Source organism: Mugil cephalus, chromosome 10 (assembly GCF_022458985.1).
Source record: "Mugil cephalus isolate CIBA_MC_2020 chromosome 10, CIBA_Mcephalus_1.1, whole genome shotgun sequence".
Lineage (NCBI taxonomy): Eukaryota > Metazoa > Chordata > Actinopteri > Mugiliformes > Mugilidae > Mugil > Mugil cephalus.
Genome location: NC_061779.1, coordinates 10,162,269 through 10,179,058, shown reverse-complemented (window position 1 = coordinate 10,179,058; position 16,790 = coordinate 10,162,269). Strand labels below are relative to the sequence as shown.

Below are 16,790 nucleotides of genomic sequence, written 5' to 3'. Positions count from 1 at the left end.
TTACTCATATCGGTGCAAACAGTATTCAACTATTCACCATCGAGCAGCTCCACTAGAGTGACATCACATCAGGAGAATACTGCCTAAAGGGTACATTAAGTCCCAATTCTTATGCATTCTGTTGTGTTGGTAGGATTTGGCTTTGTATTTGTGTTTCAAACACTTAGAATATAGTGTGATCTGCATGATGCATAAACTACAGCCTCTTATTATCCATACACTATTAAATCACTTGTTGGTTATTTTACTCATTGTTGAGGGTAGAAGTGATTGCTTTTCCACTTGTCTGTAGTTTAAAGGCTGTCATGTACACTTCCTTGTTTACCTTGTGTGTGTGTACATGTACTACTGTATCCAACACAAGATATCTAATCGTCTCTCCATTCTACACTCATACACGCAAACTCATATTTATGAGCATATGTCATCTACCACATTTCATTTCAAGGTGTTTAAATCCCAGTGTTGACCCTTGGGCTCTGAGATTAAAACGTGGCAAATTAAACTGAACCTCAGCTGCGCAGAAAAGTCGAGGGCTCCCCCCACAGTGTGTCCAAGTATAATCCTCAATTTTAACACTCTCTCAAGCTTTCTTTATCTGTTCTTTCTTTCTCCCGCACCTTGAGATTATTGAAAGACACGTGCAAAACGCCACGGCTACTGCAAATTCCATTCTAGCCCTCTAACACCGGTAGGCAGACTTGTCATTCAAAAACGCTAGTTCACCGCGAAGTCCAGAGTGGGGGCATCATTATGTCAGACTCCTCCTTGATTAAGTTGAGAGACGGAGAGAAGGTGTGCCCTGTCCCGCTGAGCTGAATGACAGCCAAAGACACAGCTAGAGGAAGTGGGACTGCAATGTCACACACGACACCAGGTTGGTAGGCATCTGGCAAGTGAACATTAACTTGCTGTCTGATTTCACAAGCAGGCCCGACACACCGAAAGCTACAGCAGCCACGCTCGGCACACAGGTGGAGTGTGGAGCGAGCAGCAGTCTTCTTGGCCTGATACCCATTTTCAAGGTGAGGGAAGCATTAAACTAAGTGGGTGATACATTTCACAATCAAATAAAACAGATAATGCTTTGCCTGTAGCAAGTTCATACCCGTGCCAAAATACAATACGGTGACCTGATTCCACAAAGGTTATAAGGAATGTGTTGAATCCCCAGATATTATCATCGTACCTGCAGTGTCTTTTCTTCGCCTGAGCACAGTCTGTGATTTAATTCATCTTGATTAATTCCACAGTGCTAACAATGGTTAATTACCAGTGCAAAAATGTTTATGTTTTGCTTTAAGGTTCAGTTGCACTTGGCATAGTTTTATGTTCTGTGGCTGAGCTAAATTTCTCATTCCTTTCGACCTGTGTACATTTTAATCACTGGCAATAAAACCCACCGTTACTCAGTACAGAACATGTGATTTGTATAGATTGCTGCAGTTAGCGAATTACAACTAACATAGAAAAATTACTTATTAATTAATTACTTAATTATAACATTACTGTCTTTGGTTATTTTTATTTTTTTTAATTAATAAAATTTAAATTTCTACAGTTTTGGCACATTTTGATATTTGGACTTTTTGCTTGTTTGTTATAATTTTATTTATTATTATTATTTCTTTCTTTCCTTATTTTAAAAACCCCAACTTTAATGTCAGAATTCAGGTTTCATATTGGCCCTAATCACCTTCTCTATGGCGTCAATCGAGGTACTACACCAAAAACATATCTAGACCTACCTATTTTACATACTAACTGAGCATCAATGTAGAAATCCCCTACACCAATACATTCTGTTAGCTATACTTCTTTTAGTATTTACAGAGCCTGTATCCCAGCTTTAAATTAATACTCTAAGCCGGTAAAGCACACATGTTCCGTGGTTTTCAAGTAGATTGCAGAGCCATAGTAACCATGGTGTTATTGATGTGTCAGCTCCTCGGTTTAAACCCAGTGTCAATACTCCCTGTATGTCTATTTTTACAGTACTGAGACGAACGTGTCCGTGAGCCAAATACCAGAAAGCTACAGAAGTTCTTTGCGCGGTTTGATATTTAAAATCTAAAACACAAATGCCCTCAACAGTCAGATGAGAAGTCAGCAAAAATCATTTTCTCACAGTTCTCATTCCAAAAATCCACACTCATTTTTTAAACTGAAGCATGCAAAACAATGCAGTTCTTGTTAGCGTTGCCCCATCAATTAATTTGGATTAAGGTCCACTTCACAGACGCTGTAATCACAATGCAGCCGATCCTTTGATGTCGGAACAAGCGAGTACGGAAATGGCAGAACGGTCTTATGAAGATTTGTTCTTCTGTTTCACTACTGAGAGCGCTATATCTCCCCTAAGTCAGTGAATCTCGTTTCCCTCACAATGATGAAATCCTCCATTGTCACGTTAAATGAGAGGATAGAGGATCTTTGCTTTTGGGGGCAAACAGAAATAATAAAAAAAGAAAACTATCTCCTCCACGCTTTTCCCTGTTTCCCCCGCCATCCGCTGAAGACCATTTGCATTTTTGACATTTATGGGTGCGCTTCCAACACTCGCAGAGTAATTTATATGACTTACACAGCTCATTTACAGATTGATAGCTGCCATTCTTAACTGGCTGTAATGAATGCCTCATCGCGAGCACAAAAGTTACAATGCTGGAACTGAAGTTATGCCACAGTCTCCACGGAACCCTTTTCATTCGTCTTTAAAATCTAATTTGTCTCAGGAAGACAGGAGCCGGTGTAGCTCCCCCTGTTTTTATGCATCATTTTAGTCTGCACAAGGAAATTACAATTCGCCATTAAGGTTCATCGTTCAGAAGTAAAAAACCGAAACGAAACTAAAAGAAGTCCGATAAGGAGGGAGTCTGGTGGAATGGGCAGGGCATTGAGAAGCACAATTGTCCTCAGGACACAATGTAAGTGTAGGTAAATGTTGAGGCAGCAGTTCATGATTTATACATCCCGCAACTAAGACGTGATACTTATTCGTCCTTCAGAGGACCTTGTCGTGTTGCATCAGTCAACCAGACATGTCCAGCGCGATCGTGGGAAGACTGCGGAAGGAGGAGCTTGTTTCCGTTCTGCATCCTCGCTGAAGTGGTTTAACCTTTTCAGCCGCGAGGGACGCCTCACATTCATGTGACCTCTTTTAACTACGAAACTCCACGTTCCGATTCGAGCGCCGAACAAAGAAACGGCAGCGCAAGATTGTGCCTTACAGCAAAAAAAAAAAAAAAAAAAAAGAGCAATATGATGGCTAGGACATGATAGGGCCTTTATAGAATAAAGGACGACCTAGACATGAAGCTAATGAAAACAGAAAGAATGTGACTCTCTTTTGTGCTCCGATTAGTGCTATGCAAATGTGGACCACACCGATGGGGGGGAGAGGAGGAAGGATTGCATGCCAGTGACCGTAGGAGTCCCACCTGTTTCATGAGGCAAAGACCTTTTTCACCTGTCAGCGCTGCCCTGAAAAACAACAAGTCTCCCAAAGGGGCTTTGTCATCGTCTGCAACGAACAGTTGATTCTGGGTTTTCTTTTTAAATGGATACACAGACTCCCTGGTTTCCAGTCTCTAATTCCGCCTCTTCTTTTTGTTTTAAACGTAATGTTTCACATAGAAAGACGACTGCCCTAAAACACTTGCCTGAAGACCAGATGTAGATTCAAATTAACCCTCAACTTTTCATGTAAATAACATTCGGGGGGCAGTGGGAAACCAACATCACTGATACAAGGCTGCCAGAGCTGGAAGTGCTTTTCAGGAACACAAAAGGATAAATTAAAGACGAGCCGTAAACAGTGATCAACCTTTGTTTCCTACACCCACGCCTCCGTCCACATCAATATACAAACCGCATCATTCACGTACACACACACGCGCACACACCCATTCGTAAACCTCTACACCGTGCAGCCCCAGAGAGAAAAGGCAATCCTCACACCTCATGAATATTACAATGAGCTGGATCTGGGTCATTAATATGACACAGTCGTTACACTGGAGCCCAATTAGCAGTCAACATAAAGCCTGGAACGTTCCCCTGTTACTATACATAATCACTATATCACTGCGACAGACTCCCGAGCAGGGAAGGATCAAACCACATACTCACATACGCGGGATATCAAGGATTCACCTACGGATACCGTGACAAGATAAGAAGGTCGCTGCCGTTTGATGATATTCTAACAAAATTTAGAAATATTATAACTGAATTCCACAGTGCGGAAATGTCCTCCATACTATGAATAAACAATAAACTGGCAGTTATTTGATATTGTAAAAGGTGTTGGATGAGCAATAACGCTTTCGGTGACGCTTGGCATTAGATTACTTTGCAATTCGATTCAGTTAGGAAGTTAAAAGTGAAAAGAAGAAACCGAAAGTTTGCCAGGGAGAGATGAATTCCTGCAGCTATGTCGCAGAGATTCACGTTGCCCCCTCTGTGCTGTCAGCCTCATTAAAGGAGCCACAAAAATATGATTCCCATTGGCTTCCACATGCAAACACTGGAAAAAAAACTCAGTCTCTGTCATATGGACTAACACGTTGCCCCAAATTGATTGGTGAACCAAAAATAAACCCTTTCAGTCAGTCACATGTGATATTGACATTAGTGTAAATACTGCTTCCTATTTCCTGAATTTCCTTGGACGATTCTTGAACCGGCATCTTTTAGTCTGTGGATCCTTAACAAACTAAACCCTTCTTCAAAACAGCTCAAAGAATGACTGCATTCAAGGTAAAGCAGGTGCATTCATTTGACTTCAGCCAAACAGTTTGCCTCAGTCAACATTGTATAAGTCTTTTACACTCAACGCGCGCCCGGCTGTATTTTAAATCTTAATAAACTCAACTATTACGCATCTTATTTAGCTTTTGTATCGCAGGCATTTTACATAATGAACCTGCTCCACTTCCATTAAGACATACAATATCTGCCAGTGTTTGAAATTATGTTAATTTATTCAGTACAATAAAAGGAAATGCGACAAGGCCTTGAATGCTGTGAGACTTTTTTTCTCTCCTTAGTGACAGACGGGCAGGAGTCTGGCACTGACTTAGGCTGGTCACCGGTGTGTATGCACACACAAACACACGCACACACACACACACACACACACACACACACACACACACACACACACACACACACAGGTCAAGCATGCTCTCCCTGTTGCGTTTCCTAGCTACTTAAATCCACCAATTTGAGCTGCCGTTCATGAGAAATATTACACACTGGCATGCAGATCACCACAGATCAGGGCTTTTGCTATTATGGGGAAACTGTGCTAGTTTGTCTTCTCATTTGTAGCGACCACTGTTGCAGTATTTTAAGAGCTGAGTAAGGTTTAAAAACCAAAGTAGCTATACAATCTATCATTTTAAAATAAAGCCCCACATCCCCTTCTTCTTTCCCGACAAGCTGTTTGCAAAGTGCAAGGGTTTCAGTCTACGAGGTGGCATCTGTTTAGGATTAATTCTTGTCGTCTGCAAAGGGGATTGGACATTAACCAGATACGCACGAGCGTGGACTCATCCAAGTTTTTCAGCTGCATTTCTTTTCTTCCTCGCACTCGCAGCGGAGGGAGCGGACTGACAGCCCCTGTCACAAGGCCTTGACCTGAGCAGTGAAACAGGCTGGTGCCTCAGCAGACTCTACGGAGACAACTTGGATTAAATCAAGTGTAAGTCAATCCTTGTCAGATCACAACTATCATAGTAGGGCAGCCTTGCCTACATGCAGGTGCCAGGATGAGTGACACATTAAGGTCAGAGACTAACGGGGTGAGTGGGTAGTGAGGAGAAAGCGCGGAAAGATACTTTATACCCGCAGATAAAAACAGACGGAGATATAAACACATGCATCGCGTTCGCATGCATGCCCGTGCGCTCATGAGTGAAAACAGATAAATAATCAGAAGCACGGTGCATGGAGTGTGCAGTCTGTCCTAGAATTAGCGCGTCCTTTTGTGCATCGAAGGAGGATTTTGTTGAGAGTGATCAAAGATCCGATATCTGTAAAGCTCAACAGCCTGACAATGTGACTTCTAGCTGGGGTGTGACCACGCTGCGTCGTATTGGGGATGTTTGACTTGATGAGCGGGCTCCTGCTGCGCGCCTGAGTTGAGCTACCATTTGATTGCCACCACTATCGGGCTTATGAGTAAAAAAGCAGATCCGGCAGACAGACGGCGGAGCTTGGCCCAGATGTCCAGTTCCCAGGCGTTCATTCTGCACCCCTGGGTCTGCAGAAGGCACCGGTTTAAGGGGGCACACGCATGGACTCTAAGACGCACACATACACACGCTACTGCCGGGAAAAGCTGCAGAAATACAGAGAGTGTATTTGAAAACCAGATTCAAATTTGTATCTATCTAAGTGTAAAACACTGCTACTGTTTTATTTTTTCAACCTACAAATAAACACTTTCGTCTTCAGTGGTTATAGTACGATTCGGCTTCGCCACATTTGATGTTGTAAGTGCAGCTGTAGCTTAGGGTCAGACACTGATGAGAGCTACTGAAATGCATTGGTTTTTAATATTACAACACTAAGAAATGTTGTAAAGGGGAAGCTGAATTTTTCATTGTATTTTTTATTTTTATTTTTTTTGACCAATTTGATTCATGCACATTCCAACAGCTCCAAGGTTGTTGTTTTTTTTTTTAATGTATTTATTTATTTTCTCCTGACAGTGCTGCCCAATTCCAGGTTTCTTGTATTTAGATGCTTTCACCTGAGGAAACTCGACCGGAAATTAAGTGCATCCTACTCTAAGGCCGTCTATGCTGCGTTAGGAAGCAAGGTGTGGAATCTTTGCAGCTACCCCTGGAGATAAAGCTTGCAATTTGTTATGGACAAAACATTGTATGTAAGAGCAGTTCCTTCTCCACCGGGAAAAAACCCATCAGCTCGAACGGGTCAAGTATACGTTAACGCTACAGGGCATTTTCTTTTCATCTCAAAAACAACACTGCAAGTGAAAAGGTAAGCAGTGCATCCTTGTACACACACATCTCTGAATTCGCTAACCCCTGATTTGACTCAGAGCATTCAGGCTGCCTATGAAGGCACGTTTTGCAGAACCCAGACAAGAAACAATAATTATAATTGACTTGTGGCCTTTTATTATAAAATAACCTACAGTGTTAAATTCAGATGGTGTCCATTGACAACCTTTATTTTAGCTGGAGCCCATGAGCTGCCTAAGGGATGCGCTAGTCATGGCTCTGTTGCTATGCGACTGCTAAAAACCTGTTTGAAGGGCATCTCTCCAGTTCAAATGTTTTTTAACTTCAAGTGTTAAGGGCACAGAGCATGCGCAGCCCACTCTAATTTCCACTGCCAACAACAAAGGATTGAATACACAGCGCTTGAGAGGTTGTTAGGTCTCCTTTCCTACACTGCCTTCAATTTTCTTTCTTATTGTATTTAGCTTTTTTTCCCCCTAGGAGTAATTACCTAAATATCTCTACCACCATAAGGCACTTCCTGAAAAAAGGCTGTAAGAGATGGCCCGCCACCCTTTCCCCACATCATTTAACCTTTTAATTTAGCAGCAAGAATTAATGTGGTGGCCAGGGCCAGTATCACTTTAAACAGACGCTGCCCACTTTCCCCGGAGGCAGGAAGAATTACTCCTCTGTGGCGTATATGTATATATTTTTGTTCATCTCTGTGTGCGTGGAAAAAAAAGAGAGAGGAAAATACAGAGAACGTGTTGGTGAGTATATGGTCTGTACTTAAGCAAGCTGTTATTAACGGGGCCGTCGCATGGGCCCTACCTCGGGTGCTGTCACTCTCGTTTTAGAAGCATGTGACGTTCCAGTGAGGTCAAGAAAAGCGAGGCTGGCAGCGGAGGAGAAGGTGAGGACTACTAAGTCGAAAAGACACCATCATCACAACTGGCAAGGTGGGTGATGTAAGGCAAGTGGTGAGTAATGATGCATCCCGAATTCGGGTCAGTGCTCCTAGCTGAATTTCACGAAGGAAGCGAGGAAAGGCGGGGACGGCGGTGGAGTTGGAAGACTTCCTCTCCAGCCGCAAGTCACAGCAGCGCAAATATTTGCTTTCAAAACAGCAAAAACACTCGAAACCTTCTCACTATTCTGCCACACCGAACGGATGCATCTATATTTTACTTAATCCACTTTTGTTCCCGTAATAGGAGCAGGAGCAGTGACAGAAAAGAAGGGAGCATTGCTCCCTGGCCTCTAGAATGACAGAATGACACTTTTATGATGTCTCCCAGATTATTCCCTGAGATGGATGGGCTGAGCCGGTACACCAATTGATTAATCTATCGACTTGTGGAATGCGGTGCGGCTGTCCCCTGCTCAGCTGTTCTTTCCCCGGACAGAACATTCAGACATACATGTTGGAAAGGATGACTAATGAGTGGGACTACTGCAGATACCATCCATGTCTGCCTGTGTATGTGTGCAGTGCCCCAAAATGCTTATGTCTGGTTGATAGAATAGATCAGATTATAAAAGCATGTAATCGACTCAGGTTCAGATAATTGTTCACTGTGGTGCGGCAGATATCGGATACAATTCAGTACCCGATCAGCCCTTACTCAGTAAAGACTATATAGGGATGTACTTACAATTCAGGAACTGTGACAGATTTGCCACATTTAGCCACAGCAATCTCTTCCAACGATTACACGCATCATCATCCGCCAGCACAGTATAAGCAGGTTAGTTATTCTGAGTTATTTATTTTTAAATTCGAGTTTATTTACAAACTCAAAACAGGAGTCTGTGATTCACCCGCAACACCGTCGCGCACTGGTCACTGTATCACTGGTAACTCACCGCAGGCTTACCAAAGCATCTTTTGGATGCCAGCTCCTCTGAGGTGACTCTTTTCTTGCTTACCCCCGAAGCAATGAAAGATAAATCAACACGCGGGTCCCTTAAGAAGTGAAATCATCGGCCATGAAAGCCTTTGCAAAATCTCCAAATTACCTCGCCGCCTCTGTCCGTGCACATTCAAAGTTTCCTTGCTGGAAGCTGACGAGCACTTGCTTGTGATGTGGATTCAACTTTGTCAGATAACTAGAGCTGACTTGGAACATTTGCCTTGGTGCTAAAACGTTGTGTCACAGCAGATATTTATGAGAAATATGCCAACGATGGGAATACACTCACACTGTATGCATATTAACCGTTGGTAATTCCAACAGAATTACCCTCTGCAACCACAGGAAATTAAACATGAAAAGTTAATTAATGTGAGTTCTCGAACAAACGTTAAATGCCAATATTGTTTTAGCTCTGAACACAATATTAAGAGAATTCCCTATACAGCTGCTTTGACGTGTCAATGTCATATTCATAGAAAGACTTCTTTCGTCTCCAGCATCAATGCTTTCAACGGCTATCTGGCTTCCCACTTCAGACCCCCAGCATTGCCACGCTGGGGGTCTGCCAGTTTTTCAATACAAAAGGGAAAGGAGAAGATAGCAGATCAGTGTAACTGTTCCCCTTCCCAGTGAAAGAAACCCCCTGAGAGACTTCATACCCAGAGAAGATGAAAAATGTAGGGGTAGCTCCATTATTGATACAAGTCCCTGACAGTGAAAGAAATGAATGCTAATGGCGGCCTAAGCTGGGCTTTTCGGAGATTAATCCGATTTGAGAAATGAACATTTTTATTATATGGCACAAACTGCCGGCCTTGATCTGAACTGAGTCACCGGCTGAGTAGGGGGAAAAAAATGACAAAGGCAGTGTGGGAAGGGAACATGGCTACACAGCCTGTCACTTTGCAAGATCATGGCACCTCATTGCAGTGGTGCCCTTTTCCAGATGACAAGTTCATTAATTTTCTGACACGGCTGCTTGGAATGATTTTCAATAGATAAGTCCGACAACAATGGATGGAGAAATAAAAGACATAAAACACATGTCTACGGTAGCAGCATTATCTGCTGGAGACTGGCTTTGTGTGAGCAGCAGGAAGTCCCCGTTGGTCCCTCTGCTGCACCTGCTCCAAGGCTATTTCCCACTGCTTAGGAGGACTAATAGAGACACACAGGGGATACAGCTGTTGTCAGTCTAGCAGTCGCATGAAATAAACAAACACTAATCCAGAGTTGCCCCACAAATCAGTCAATTTGCTACCCATGTTGGTTAGATCTTTATATGGACCATGACATCCCAAACCTACAGCCCACATCCATCTCAAAGTAAATCTCCACAGAGAAGAAAAGGTTTAAGGGGTGTTAAATAGGGAGGAGGAATAGTCGCTCTCCTTATTACCATGAATCACTCCGCACCAGTCGCCAACAAACAACTGCAATCTTGGGAATATGTGGCAGGGATTTATCATGCTAAAGCCTCTGACAGGGGAAAAACATAAAATCAGCAGTCTAATTTGTCTCCCCAAGGTGATGTCACTCCATCATATGGAGGGCTTTTCTTTCAGTGGGTGAGTAATGTTCGCCATGTTTCTCACTTTCACAGGTGAGAGATGCAATTTATTCTTTGTCTGGGGAGTGACAGGCACCTCTATTTATGCTTTTACCACCAACACTGGTTTGTCACCAACATGACAAACATCTATTTTTAAGTCCACTGGATACAGTGTTCAAGAGCGGTGATGCGAGGAACACGTGTGTAGTGGAGGACAGAGAGACAGGTAGACAGACGGATCGACAGGTTGAGAGATAGATGGATGCATGTGCAACACAACTGGCCTCCTAACTTCTTGTGTAGGGCAGCCATGCCCCCTTTAAAATGTCTCCTGATCATCTGTTGCTTAGTTTCACTGTTGCTTAAATATTATATTGAGCAGGCTAATGGTTCTGGATCTCGATCCATGCACTATACCCATTTTTGTATCGTCTCCAGCTGAGTCGAGCATGAGTGAAGGCGACGGATTTTAATTTCAGCACCACGCAGAAAGGACAGCTCCCTCCCAGCCTTTCCACCAAGGCAGTGAACAAGCGCCATTTGTGTGAATCAGGCGCAGAAAAAAAAGGAGGGTGGTAAGTAAATAAATAAATAAAACAGAATGAATACAAATAAACTAACAAAGAAAGGGGAAATAAATAAATTTCTGATAGTCATTTCGTCAAAAGTCTAAAAGCCCAGACGTGGTATGCCAACAGATATGCCAGCCAGCCCTAGTCCATTTTGAACCGTTCTTTGGATGCAGTAAAGTATTTCTCATAGGATATTGTAGCATTCAAGCACACGTGCTAAACATGGCAGGTTGTCACATCCTGAATGTAGGTTGAGCGCACACAGGTAGACTGGAGGGGGCTGCCAGACGGATGCAGGGATTGCAGGTTGCCTGGTCCGCATACAGCGCGGAAAAACCCCGAACCGTGCGCATTTGGCTTTCTTTACAAAAACGCATTCCGCACTTTTCAACGTAAAAAAAAAAAAAGAAAAAAAAAGAAAAAGAAAAAAGAAATAAAAAGCTAAACTCTCGATTCGACTCTTGCTGTTCGTGGCATCGTGGCTCGATGCTGGCACGCTCAACTCAAGGGCGCGCACTGAAAGCAGACAGACCAATGCGAACACGCGCAGCCTTCCCTCATCGCCCCGCACGATTAGAGATCTTTTTAGTTGGAGGCCGTAATATCAGCGAGCGTGAAACCTTGTCAGTGTGGTGCCCTGATTTAGTTGAGCTCACTGCAGCCATCGATAGAAGAAGAAGAATGAAACAAACTACTACATTTGGACATCCAACAGGAAGAGGGGGCGGTTATGTTTTAAAGATGAGTAATACAATGAGATATATGTTCTTTACACCGAAAACAATGACTTACTTATTCGCGATGACACCGAGATCTGGAGGGTCTCTGCTTTAGACGGAGAATAGCCCCTCTTCAGCTCCCTCCCCAAAAACTGCATCGAGAAAAAAGAAAGAAAGAAAGAAAGAAAAAAATCCGCAATTCTCAGGCGATTTTGCAGAATCCGTGGTGGCACTTTCTTGTCAGACTCATTACGTTCCTTCTCTCAAAACGACGTGGTATGTAATCCACACATTAGTCCCGATGACATGCAATGAAGTCTCACAGTGATACCGCACCGGATATTTCCCCCTTTATTTTCAGGACACACATAGCACGGAGGCACCTACAAGTGCCATTGCTGAAACTACTCTCCCGATGCAAAGCGACATACACCTTCGGAGGTTCCAGATTTTCTTTAAATGGTGAATCTGGCGAATAGCAATCAGCGCTGTTTTTATTTTCTCCCAGGTCTAAATTACGAGTTTAAAGTGTGATCTCTTCAAAAGACAGAGTATGGAGGACCTCGTGAGGTCAGTGTCCAGGTGGATACATCCCGAAAAGCCCGTCATTTAGACTGCATGACAGACCCCGTCCGCACATAAGACGGCAGAGGTGGGGTTATTTTAACGTTCCGCTCGCTTATGTCTCAAAAACAACTTTTACACCAAGTCCCTATTACTTATTAGTCATCAACCCTGATTAAATTTCACCGCACAACCCAGTGCGGACTTCAAGAGCTTATTTCTGTTTTCCCTTCTGGATACATCGACGACAGAAGTCCCGCAGTGTAGCGTTTGAATAGGTATCCTTTGAATAGGAGAGGCGATAAAGTTGTAGCGATTAAAATGCTTCTCTTCAGTTGGATCCGTTCTCCATTAGGGAAAGGCGTTCATCTGGGAAGAGGAAAAAACCCCCAGCGAGTATCCTCCAAAAGCCCATGAAGCCCCATCAGAAATTCAAGCGGCGCCTTCAAGTGTGAAGACCATTCGTCGTACAGCAAGAGCTCAATCTCTACGTGTCTTCAGCGCCGAGCCTTGATCTCAAGCTGTCTGGATGGGAGTTATAGTTCACGAAAAGCAGCCGTCACTTCTGCGCCCTGGCTCCATCTATGCATGCATTGAGGCAATTCGAGCCTCGCCTCGCCATCGATGAGAAAACACAAGGGGGGTCTCTTTTCGAGGAGTATTATCCACAAAGTGCTGATCGTCCTCCTTTTCTCTTCTCTGGACTGCGGTGTGTTTTAGGCAAGCTTCAAATGTGCTCACAATTTAACCGGTTCCAGTGCGCGCACGGCCGTATCCCCTCTGTGCGCTCGACAGTGCCTCGGTGCGCTCAGCATTTTCCTATCTGAAATAAAAACGCACGCCGCAACCCGGACGGACAATGCATTGATAAGTTCAGGAGGGGGGCATCGTGTAGGTTACCTCCCACTGACAATCTGTTTTCTCCAACTGAGACTGTTCCGCCAGTCACTGCTGGTGGTTCGACTCCGCCGTCAGCCGCAGGACTGGAGCAGCGAGGGAGAGGAAATATTGTTTTCCCTCTCGTTCAGTCTTCATGTTGGCTGCTCTAACTGATCAGTTTGAACTTCTGGAGCTTATAAGAAAATGCCTCCTCCGCAGGACCATGTGCACCCATTTAACTCTGAAGGCTGACTTTCCATAATTGCCCCTTTACTTTCGTCCTTCTGTTTCAGTGGTCGCTTTTAATAAGGGAAAGCAAAGTATTGTTTGTGTGTGTCCGTGCGTGAGATAAAAAAAAAAAAAAGGGAAATCGGAGAGAAAGAGAGAGATGTTTAGCTAGAGTGAGGATACAAAAAGAGAGAGATGCCCCCATGTGTATCTGGGAAATGGGACTCGGCTGCCACCTACCGGCTCCCCTCCACTCCTCGTTGTATGATATTGTGATGGTGGCCTCAGGCTGATTGTCGCAGAGGACTGCCATGTCTCCCATGACAGACGAGGTTTTGTTTATATAGGGTTATTTATACTATATCTATTTGTATTTTAAAATGCTGTAGGGCATAGCAGGAGACATAGACCTACATGATTTCTATGTTGAAGAGTTTCTGCACAGCCACAGAATGGAATGAATGTACAGCACATAAATTGAGTGCATATATGACAAGTTTAAGAATCGTGAAAACAGACTCATGTCTGTTATAATCTCTCTCAGGCTTCAGCACTTCAGACCCTATTTATAAATGCTGGCTGAGTGTTATGAATTATGAAATAGGCCTACGCGATGCAGATTTTTAGCATGGCGGCAGACACCGGAGACTTCAGGTCTTCAGAAAGATTATTGCTTGTGAGGCATTTATCTCAGACAACCTGCTGTACTGCACATATTATGCTAAACTCACATTCAACAACATTTAGAACGGAGCCAGCAAAGAAGAGGCAGAATCTGCAAACCATGTGATGTGAGAAAACATTTGAATGCCAGACCAAGGATCTGCCCATCTAACTGTCAACATCTGATCTCATTTCCCCCCCAGTGCTGAAGGCGTTGCATCATTCATCTGTCTTCATAACTGTCGACCTGCCAGTCTGTATGTCTGGCTACGGCAGTAAAGAGCACCGCCTTCTTCTCTTCCAGTTGAAGGAGACATCATTAAATAATTCCCTTTTTGCTGCGTTCTCCGTGGCTCTGATCAAGTGAGTGATTGAGACCTATTAATGTGCCGATACATTTTGCTTTTCAGGATAGTTCAGTAGTATATTTTTGCATATGCAATATAAGTCAAACGTTTGGACACACCTTCTCATTCAATTCAAGGAGAAAGTGTGTCCAAACTTTCGACCGCTAGTGTATCTTTTTAGCCGGCAGCATTTCTCCGTCATTCGCATGTAATTGCAGAGGTAATTTTGCGAGTGCTCTCTTCCATTATTTGTGTCATATTGCCGTATGACCGTCCCGCCTAATGGTTTGGATTTGAAGCTTTAAATTCTCCACCAGCTGTGTGTCTGTGGATCTGTAGAGATCACTTGTTACTTACTTGCTGTATGGGACCCATCACTGGAGGCCATGCCCTTTTTCTTTATTTATGGGGCTTGTGAGACTGCAGAGTCTCAGCTGGTGGAAGTATGCTACTTCAAAGTGAAGCTTCGGGATACACAGTGTTGTTGTTTTTTTGTTGTTTTTTTACAATTCCTGGTTTTACAGCCTCTAACCTTCAGCACATTCAATTTGATTCCATAGATCCATGATACTCTCTATAAATCACTAACTACAGAGCTGTAGAGGAGATATAGCTGAGGTTGATTTTCAAGAGGTGAATGGGTTGTCTGTCAGTATGAACAGGCTAAATGAGTCTGTTGTGCATGTGCATGGGAAACTATGGTAGCATCACAGGTGGATGAGTGGAAAATACACCGTTATGGCTGCACAATAAGTAAAGAACACTCTCCAGGAAGCCAGGAAGCCAGGAAGCCAGGAAGCCAGGAAGCAGGCGCAATCGTTACGAAGTCAGCAATCAAGGTTTCACTACTAGATGCAAAATAAGCCAGGGTGGATAACATTTTACAAAAAAAATCATGCCAAAAGAGCATGTTTGAATCTGGGGGACAAAGTTATTTTGATAAAAATCTGCTTCTGTTAAATTGATAGAATGACGAAAGTGTAGAAATTTGGAGGGACAAGGACAAGGACAGGTAAAATATCTTACTTAAAGGAATGCTCTCCTAGAAATTGATTTTTTTTAAAAAAAGAAAGCAGTACTACAGTACTGATGTCAATCACAGATGAAGAGTTAGTACAGGCCTTGAAATGATGATAAAATTTACCGGGAAACTTTGGATCTGGCATTCGGGTAGATGTTACTTAGACATACCTAATTTCCCTTCAGGGATGAATAAAGTAATCCTTCTATCTATGTACAACCCACCTAGACCAGACCAGGCCTGGATCACTAGATCCCAAACTGATAAGTATCTGTGAGATGCACTGGAACAAGCCTGATCCACATTTAGTTCTGTGTATTACATAGGTAGCGAAGATCTTAACAAATCCTGTAAACAGACGTTTTGTCCAGGAGCTCCTTTGCTTCATAACTCCTGCTTTCTTTGACAACAACTTGTAGTCGCTTACTTTTTCTTCGGGTAGCATAAACATCACGTAAAGCAAACTAATGAAAGGTCTTCTTGCCACTATGGTGTGTGGAAAGCAGTGGTGCTCATTTGCCAGCATGTGAAATGAACCACTTGTGTTTCTTCACCTTTTAACCTTAGCCTTAGACCTTTTCCTGTCTAGCATACTATTGGTAGAGGAGGACTGAAACGTAAAGGATTTCGCTGGTAATTTGCTTATCTGTAGACTCAATGGGGTAAAAATAGATGTCCAGAAAGGAGTGAAGAGAAAGAGGAAGGGATTGTTGATGAATTTTAACCATGGAGTGTTATTGTAGGGCATTACTTTTTTGAGATGTAAAATAAAGGACACAGAAGTTAACCTTTTGTCGTTCCTAACACTTAAATGGTAAATATATATATTTAGACCATTTTTCTAATGGTCAAGGTATTTGTCACGTTAGGTGCCACGAAGAAGTGGCCTAATGTTGTCTGACAAAACAGTTACGCTCAGCGTTCATGCAGAGGTGGACCTTACAGACCACGTTTGACCCAGGAATGTTGCCTTGCTCTTCGCTGGTTGGCCAGAACTTATTGTAATCAATGTTTAACAGCGGCTCTGATCTCCAAATGCTAAATTAGACTGTTGAAACATAATTCACTCTCAAATTTGCGCCCCAACACACTTTTATGGTTTCATTGTTCTTTCGATAAAACGGAAATCATAAGTACTCCTCCCTCTGTCAAAATTCTCCCCAACTCTACCTGTAGTGAGTGAGGAGTGGTGCTGAGGCACCTACAGCTGCCCCCTTTAAAAGAGGCTCTAAGCGCATTAATAATGTGTGTTATTTATTTTGAGATCTGCCATTCATTATTCATGATGTTTTTGGAGGGTGTGAGACATCACTACTCATATCCTCCGGGGTTCAACGGCAGTAAAATAATGT

At 43.2% G+C, this 16,790-nt stretch overlaps 1 protein-coding gene across 2 annotated transcripts in view; it reads right to left on the bottom strand.

Annotated features, from left to right (window-relative positions):
- lrrc4ca (leucine rich repeat containing 4C, genome duplicate a) overlaps window positions 1–16,790 on the bottom strand; it is a 147,984-nt gene that overhangs the window by 36,909 nt on the left and 94,285 nt on the right. The window contains exon 1 of one of the 2 annotated variants that reach the window (XM_047597011.1): window positions 11,810–13,683. The exons of the other annotated variant lie outside the window; for it this stretch is intronic. The gene's annotated coding sequence lies outside the window, so the exon portion shown is untranslated. Of the gene's footprint in view, window positions 1–11,809; window positions 13,684–16,790 lie in introns of those variants that run through there. 2 annotated transcript variants of the gene reach the window in all.